The sequence below is a fragment of the Eurosta solidaginis genome, chromosome 3 (genome assembly GCF_040869045.1).
Source record: "Eurosta solidaginis isolate ZX-2024a chromosome 3, ASM4086904v1, whole genome shotgun sequence".
NCBI classification, from domain to species: domain Eukaryota; kingdom Metazoa; phylum Arthropoda; class Insecta; order Diptera; family Tephritidae; genus Eurosta; species Eurosta solidaginis.
Genome location: NC_090321.1, coordinates 267,473,437 through 267,481,858, shown reverse-complemented (window position 1 = coordinate 267,481,858; position 8,422 = coordinate 267,473,437). Strand labels below are relative to the sequence as shown.

General features: G+C 39.0%; 1 long non-coding RNA gene across 1 annotated transcript; it reads right to left on the bottom strand.

The window, feature by feature from the left end:
* Positions 1-961: 961 nt before the first annotated feature.
* On the bottom strand, positions 962-3,114 carry LOC137247152 (uncharacterized). The gene is made up of 3 exons (XR_010951783.1): positions 2,964-3,114; positions 1,306-1,366; positions 962-1,233 (listed from the first exon to the last, which is right to left on the bottom strand). It is a non-coding gene; the product is annotated as an uncharacterized lncRNA (long non-coding RNA).
* Between the last annotated feature and the right edge of the window lie 5,308 nt (positions 3,115-8,422).

Below are 8,422 nucleotides of genomic sequence, written 5' to 3'. Positions count from 1 at the left end.
GATTTTGAACAGGCAGCCGAAATGGTGTGATACTCTACTCAGGAGCCGCAATGAACTGACAAAAATATATAAAAAAAGGTTTATTGTCTGAGAACTTTATACCCCGGCTTTGGACAGAAGAGTTAAGACTTTGTGCAGTCCTGCTACACAGGGACTACATATTCAGCTTTTTATTCTGAAATTTCGGAAAGCTCTTTTCCGTTAAGTATTCATGGAAGCGTTCCGGATAAATCGTTAGTTGAGAATATTCAGAACACATTCGTTTGATACTACCTCACGAGGTCCGAATATATCAAGTAAGTATATACATAATATTCCAAATATAAACCGATTCCACAAATTCTTAAATGGAGATGAATGCTTCGAACATACGGAATGAATAAGTTAACATGCTCAATGAGTACATTTCGTTATGGCATCTCTATTATTTATTAATGGAATTTTTACGTGTATCGATTTACTAGTCGAGTTTTTGACGTTGAATGATGAATTTTGAATTTGTTTAGGTTTTAGGTGGCCACCCTGGTGTGATGGTAGCGTTCTCCGCCTTCCACACCGAATATGCTGGGTTCACGCCCCGCGCAAAGCAACATCAAAATTTTAGAAATAAGGTTTTTCAATTAGGGGTCGCCTCTCGGCAGTGTTTGGCAACCACTCCGAGTGTATTTCTGCCATGAAAAGCTCTCAGTGAAAATTTGTCCAAAAATTTGTCAACCGAGCGAACCTCTTGTGCTTGAATCCTTTTAAAGACCGGTTTAAGTCGTGCTAGATATTTGAGTCCCTCATTGCAACGGTTTTTAACCTAATTAAAAGCCGTTCAGATATTATGGTGAAATTTGAAAGGTTGTTATTTTTGCTATTATCTTTAGAACACGCGAGTTTATTAAAAAGATTCTCCGAGTCTAAAAAAAAAATTTAGCACAAGCCAATTTGCCGAATTACTGGAAAATATCTACAAAGATTGGTAATAAAAATTCAAGTGTATTTAATGCCAAAAAAACTAAAAAACTGATTTACAAATGCAAGTTTGTGAATCTCACTCGTTTTGCTTTGCATTGCTTCATCATCATTTCGTTTCTTAATCACGGTTTTTTGGAGTTTTCTTGTCTTTAAAGCTGGGTGGATCTTTCTCCTGTTCGGCTTGAGCAATTTTCTCAAGTTTCGCATACTTGCATCAAGCCTAGATTCCATTTCTGCCAGTTTTTTAGCTAATTTACAAAGCTTTTCCTTTTGCTAAAAAAAGTATTTAGATTTTAACTTTGTTAATTGCAATTTGGAAAAAATTCATAGATATTTGGAATATACCAGCTTCATATAGTATATGTTCTCTTCAGCATTGCCCTTATCATAAACATCAAGGTGACGGCTAAATTATGGAAATAGTTTTCAGTTATGTTGTGTTTAAAAAAATAAGATAATACTAAGGCGAATCTATATCAGGTGGTGGCAAAGCGAATTCAATCAATTCGCCGTGCAGATGAATGTCAAGTCAAAAGAAAATTTTCATAGATTTCGATTAACTGACATTTTGTTGTACAAGGCTTTGTATGGAAAATTATCAGAAAGAAGCAATCAGCTGATGGGGTAACACCACCTTATTGAATTCGCCTTGGATAATACTTTACAACAGCGATCGACTGCTAATACACATACAAACAAGGCGAATTCAGTACCAGGTGTTGTTATCCCAACAGCTGATTGCTTCTTCTTGATTATTTTCCATACAACGACTCAAGGCGAATCCATATCAGGTGGTGGCAAAGCGAATTCAATCAATTCGCCGTGCAGATGAATGTCAAATCAAAAGAAAATTTTCATAGATTTCGATTAACTGACATTTTGTTGTACAAGGCTTTGTATGGAAAATTATCAAGAAGAAGCAATCAGCTGATGGGATAACACCACCTTATTGAATTCGCCTTGCAACGACTTGAACTTTAATGTCAGTTAATCGAAATCAATGAAAATTTTCTTTTGACTTGACATTCTTCTGCACGGTGAATTGGTTGAATTCGCTTTGCCACCACCTGATATGGATTCGCCTTGCCTACAAATATACCGGGAGGTGTCAAAGTAGTATGAATAATTCGAAGGCAGATAAAAACATTTTGCTTCTGTCAAAATATATTTCCAAAAAACCAAAAAATGACAACGGGCCGCTCGAAACCGGCTCGTAGAATCTATAATACTTTTATGCAGAAAACCTTTATAAAAAGTACCCTGAGTGGGTTCAACACTGGTTTGAAGATCAAAATTACATTGGCGCAAAACAGAACTAAATAAAAAAATTACAATAACCATACAAAAGTTTTCAACTTCAATACGAATCTATACATGTTGCTGGCAAAGCGAAATCAACCAATTCGCCGTTGTACGGAAAGTAATCAGCAAGGCGAATCTATACCATGTGGTGTCATAGCGAATTCAACCACATCGCCGTGCAGAAGAATGTCAAGTCAAAAGAATTTTTTTATTGATTTCGATTAACTGACATATTAAAGTTCAAGTCGTTGTATGGAAAATAATCAAGAAGAAGCATTCAGCTGTTCGGATAACAACACCTGGTACTTAATTCGCCTTGATAATCAGGAACGTGCAATCAGCTGTTACGATAACAACACTGAAGTCGCCTGCACTTGTACAGGTTTTATCCCAAATGCTTCGTCTTGATTATTTTCCATACCAAGACGAATTTATACAAGGTTATGGCAAAGCGAATTCAAGTAATTCTCCGTACAGAATGTTCATTGATTTAGATTAACTGACATTTTGTTGTACAAGGCTTTGTATGGAAAATTATCAAGAAGAAACAATCAGGTGATGGGATAACACCACCTTACTGAATTCGCCTTGCTTCTGATTATTCTTGCCCAGATCAAGACGCGTATTTCGATACCCCTTCCGATATTTTTTTCAGCAGTTGGCTGCTGTTCTAGACTTTTACAAAACATAATTTCACTTACCGAATTGTTTTCAATAGAACCATTCGATTTTGGACTTTAATGATTCTGCCACAACAAGCATGAAGCATAATTTATTGTTGGAATGCTTATTTTTTTCAATTTGTAATTTAAAATTTTTTATTCTAAAACATTGTCGAAATGTGAAGAGTTTTGATTTGTTACTTCTTGTTGGCATTTGCTTAAGTTTTACATTTTTCAACTATTTTTTATTGTATCAAGCAGGGTGCCCAATATATAAATTCAGTTACGTATCTATGTACGTATAGACGTATCGTAAACACGAATGTTTATTAAGGGTACTTCCAGACAGCAAATCAACTATTATATTCGTGAGAGAACATTTCAACGAAAAATCACTCTTGCCAATTAGAGCTTAAAGGAAATGATTAGGTTATTGAAAATTAAAGTCTTTTGTCGACGAACATAAATCATATCTCAGAAAGGCTTATTTATATTTCCATGATATCCACGCCTTGTATCAAAAGAAACCTGTATACGTTCAAATCACAGTTCTTAAAGCGACTTAGCTTTGTAGTTGGTTTCCTCAGCCTATGTAGGTAATGATAAGCAGCACACATTTTTTTCGATTTCTGTGCCTTTTTATTGGATCGATTCCTTTTCCTGTCAACCGAAGGATTTTGTTATCGCAAAATAAGCTCATGGGAATTTAAATCGTTTTCTACCCGGTCCTTCCAGCGGAGAGAGGGCCGCCCGCTTCCTCTGCTTCCATAAGCGATAAAAATACTCTCTTCGCCGAACATCATCTTTCGTTCGCATAACATGGTCCAACCAGCGTAGTCTCTGTTAATTAGCTGGAATATGTTAATGTCTGCTTAAAGCTCGTACAGCTCGCGATCGCCAACGCGTAGAGGTCAGTAAATCTTTTGATGAACTACCTGCTACCAGAGCTGGGAAATTCCGATGTCATTCAGCCTTATAAAGGTTAACTTTTTCCTAGTTGTTGAAATCGGCTGGCCGATTTATTGTGAGGAAAGGGGTGATCCGTGAAAAGAACAAACAGTAAACGCTGAAATGTGAATTCTGGCCTACAATTGTTTTATACCGACTCCGAACTGCATCTATAAGCAGATGAATTTTCACTCAGAGCTTTTCAAGCCAACAAAACACTCGAAGTGTTTGCCAAGCCACTGCCGAGGGGCGACCGCGCTAAGTAAAATTTGTCTCTAAAATATTTGATATTACTTCTTCGGGGGCTTAAGACGAGGGTATTCGGTGTGTTAGGCGAACACGAAAGTACTGCACCAGACGGGTTCGACCCTGTTGTTGTTGTATAAACTCTCGCTATGTTTTTGATTAGTCGAACGAAAGGGGTCCCTTTTATTTCAAATTTTCAGATATGGTGCTCTTTTTCCTATATTTTGATCACATTCTAATAAAAATTGGATGAAAAACTGGGCCAATGTGGTCGTCTCTGAGATAACAAGACCTTATTCAACAAAAAATTTAAAGCAAATTTGGAATTGAAATCGCGCGACTGCGTAGATTCGATTTCTATATTACAGTCTCATTTTAGTGAAAAATCGGATTTAGTACTGGTCCATTGTACTGGTACTGGTAATAATGAACACATTTTAGAGATGCGGATTTTTTCACCTCTAGAGTGTAATCTCTAATTGGAAGTACAAAATAAAAGAAAAACGCAAAAACTTGACAGAAAATAATCTAGTTCCCAAGGATGGAATATATGTATTGTAACGAATTTACTTGCAAATTCTCTTATTTGCAATCCTCTGCTAAGTTCGAATCACTAAACTGTTGAATAAATAACTCCAATTTGTAATAATGCAAAATGGCCTTTATTAAAGTACTTCACAATACACTCAACTATGCAACGAATAGCTTGCTTAATAACCACACTGATTGATAGCTCAATGAAACTCTACTATTCAAAATAATACTGCTATTGCTCGCTAGATATCGTCTTAATCGCAACTGCTTGACAACTCAAATCAAACTGAATTACTTCTTACTCGCCTGCACCGCTTTTATAGTTTACGCTGCATACTTCTAGGCTCTTCGATTTCCAGAAGTTACTAGTTGTTTCGGCTACAAAATCGCCAGCCACAACTACGTGCACAAATTATTGCTCTCTCTTGTGACAACTCAGATAAGGTATATGCATGTGTTTGTAGTTTACAGTCTCCCTCACACACATAAGCGTATAAGTAAATTCATCTGTGTGTGACATCTCATCTCTCGCTGCCTTGTATGTAAATGTTGCTCGTCGGAATGTGTACATATGTGTAGACGCAATTATTGATTCGTTTATGTAGATACTTAATGATTGAATTATTGATGTGAATTCACGTCACTGCTTAGCATCGGCCTGGAGATGGCAGCACTCCTTAGTTTTGCTAATATTCGTAACACTGCCCTCCACCTAAGTCTGATCGTCCCGATCAGACAAATCTCTCGATCTAAACGCTGCTAGCATCGCCAAATGTACCACTCTTCTACTCCGTGGTTTCTCAATGCTTTGTATGCGGTAGATGGTATCACTGAGCTTCTTCACAATCTTGTACGGGCCTTCCTAACTGCACCGAAATTTGGATGGGACAACTTTCCGCCGGTGAGGGTTGTATAACAGTACCAAATCTCCCGCCAAGAAACTTTTCGAATTATTGTTCTCATGGTACCTGTGTTTCATCGTACCACTCAATACCCTGGTTCGTTCCTTTACACTCTGTTGTTTGGCCGATGAACTACTTCGTAGAGCTTGCGCTGGACGGATTTGCTTTGCATAATCAGTATCGTTCCCACGTTTCCCCACAGTAGTGCGCTCTGGATTGAAACTACCCTCGCATTCCTTCTCGAAAATTCGTTGTTTCATTTTCCTGCGTCTTTTAGGTTTTGTCAATGCCAGTGTTTCTCTCGCAGGTACTTTTGATTTTGATTTATTTGGCCCATTCGATCTATCAACCTTTGCCTTCGACTTTCGTGGTCTTTGTCGAGTCTTTTCCACCAGTACCCGATTACTGCTGAACCCTTTTTCCAAACTACAGTTAAGTGGTATGTCCTGGTTCTTATAGCGCATAATTTTTCTCCGCATATCGATCCTGATGTCATGGTCAACCAAGAAGTCCACTCCCAATATGACTTCATCAACGATCTCCGCCACAACGAATTTATGTAGAACCATGACTTTTCCAATTAATACCTCACATACCACTTCGCCTTGGACTTGTTTATACTCGCCTGTGACCGTACGCAACCTTGCTCCAGGTAATGACTTTACTCTCCTGTAGACCAAATCAGATCGAATCAAGGAATGAGATGCCCCCGTATCTACAGTCAGTACACGCTCTTTACCATACACATTCCCTCTGATGGTAAGACTGCTTGATTTCCTTCCAATCTGCGACACAGATATCACAGGACATTCAACAGCCGGGGCAAGTTTTCGTTCATTACTTTCGACACGCTCTTGCTCATTTCCGCCAGCTTTGCGTTTACGGCCACCCACATTGTTGGAACTATTAGGACCAAGATCGCAATGACGTGCAATGTGACCTGGGTTGCCGCACTTGAAACATTTAATAACTCCGGCATTCTTCTGTTGAGATCCCCTTAGTGCTTCCAAAATTGTGTCTACCCACTCCGGCCTTTCTACTTCCACACGATGAGCTTTGTATGCTGGTTTACTCAATAATGACGCCGTTTCCTTAGTCAATGCATAGGATACCGTTTCAGAAAATGTTTGCTTTGGGTTCGCGTATGTGGCTCGCTTCGTTTCGACGTCCCGTATGCCATTTATAAAGCTTTGAATCTTCACTCTTTCCGTGTATTCCACGGGTGCGTCCGCGTTTGCAAGATGAGCCAATCTTTCAATATCTGAAGCAAACTCCTGCAATGTCTCATTTGCTTTTTGGTAGCGGTTTTGCAACTCAATTTGGAATATCTGTTTCCTATGCTCGCTTCCATAACGTCGTTCTACAGCAGCCATCAATGCTTCATAATTGTTCCGCTCTCCTTCGGGAATCGTCTGTAGAATTTCCGCTGCTGGCCCCTTCAATGCCACGAATAGTGCAGCAACTTTATCTTCCGCATTCCAGTTGTTCACTGCTGCGGTCTTCTCAAACTGTAGCTTGAAAACCTGGAAAGGAACAGAACCGTCAAAGGATGGTGTTTTTACCTTTGGATTACTCGCTGAAACTGCTGGGCGATTCATTTGCAACTCCTGTATACGACCTCTCAAAGCTTCTATCTCGGCATCAATTTTGTCCTCGAGCTGCACAATTTTTGTATCCTGTGCTTCCAGCTTTGATGTTACCCTTATCTCCTGTGCCTCCAGCTGCGAGGATATGCGGGCCTCCTGTGCTTTCAACTGCTCAGCGAACTGAGATGTCATATATGTCTTTTGCTCTTCCAGTTGAGTTTCCATCTTGGATGTAATCTGTGTCGACATTTCTGAAATGCGTGCCTCCTGTGCTTCCATCTTGGATGTTACTGTCGATGTTTGAGCAGTTATTGCAGCCAATATCATGTTCAAGTCTGTGCTCGTAACTGTCTGGGATGTTTCGTTTTTCTCTTCAATTTTTGTTGTTGTCTCGTCCCCATCAGGATAAAAGACAAACTCGTCCACATCAATTCCTTGCGATTCCATTACCTCTCGTAGCCGTGCTTGAAGTTCGATCTTATTGCCAGTTGTATTTAATCCACGGTTCTCCAACTCCTTTTTCAGTTGCTGGATCTTCAATTCACTGAACTTTGCCATGTCCTTGTTGTCTGCTGGAATTTATTCGACAATTCCTCTTCTGACACCAATTGTAACGAATTTACTTGCAAATTCTCTTATTTGCAATCCTCTGCTAAGTTCGAATCACTAAACTGTTGAATAAATAACTCCAATTTGTAATAATGCAAAATGGCCTTTATTAAAGTACTTCACAATACACTCAACTATGCAACGAATAGCTTGCTTAATAACCACACTGATTGATAGCTCAATGAAACTCTACTATTCAAAATAATACTGCTATTGCTCGCTAGATATCGTCTTAATCGCAACTGCTTGACAACTCAAATCAAACTGAATTACTTCTTACTCGCCTGCACCGCTTTTATAGTTTACGCTGCATACTTCTAGGCTCTTCGATTTCCAGAAGTTACTAGTTGTTTCGGCTACAAAATCGCCAGCCACAACTACGTGCACAAATTATTGCTCTCTCTTGTGACAACTCAGATAAGGTATATGCATGTGTTTGTAGTTTACAGTCTCCCTCACACACATAAGCGTATAAGTAAATTCATCTGTGTGTGACATCTCATCTCTCGCTGCCTTGTATGTAAATGTTGCTCGTCGGAATGTGTACATACGTGTAGACGCAATTATTGATTCGTTTATGTAGATACATAATGATTGAATTATTGATGTGAATTCACGTCACTGCTTAGCATCGGCCTGGAGATGGCAGCACTCCTTAGTTTTGCTAATATTC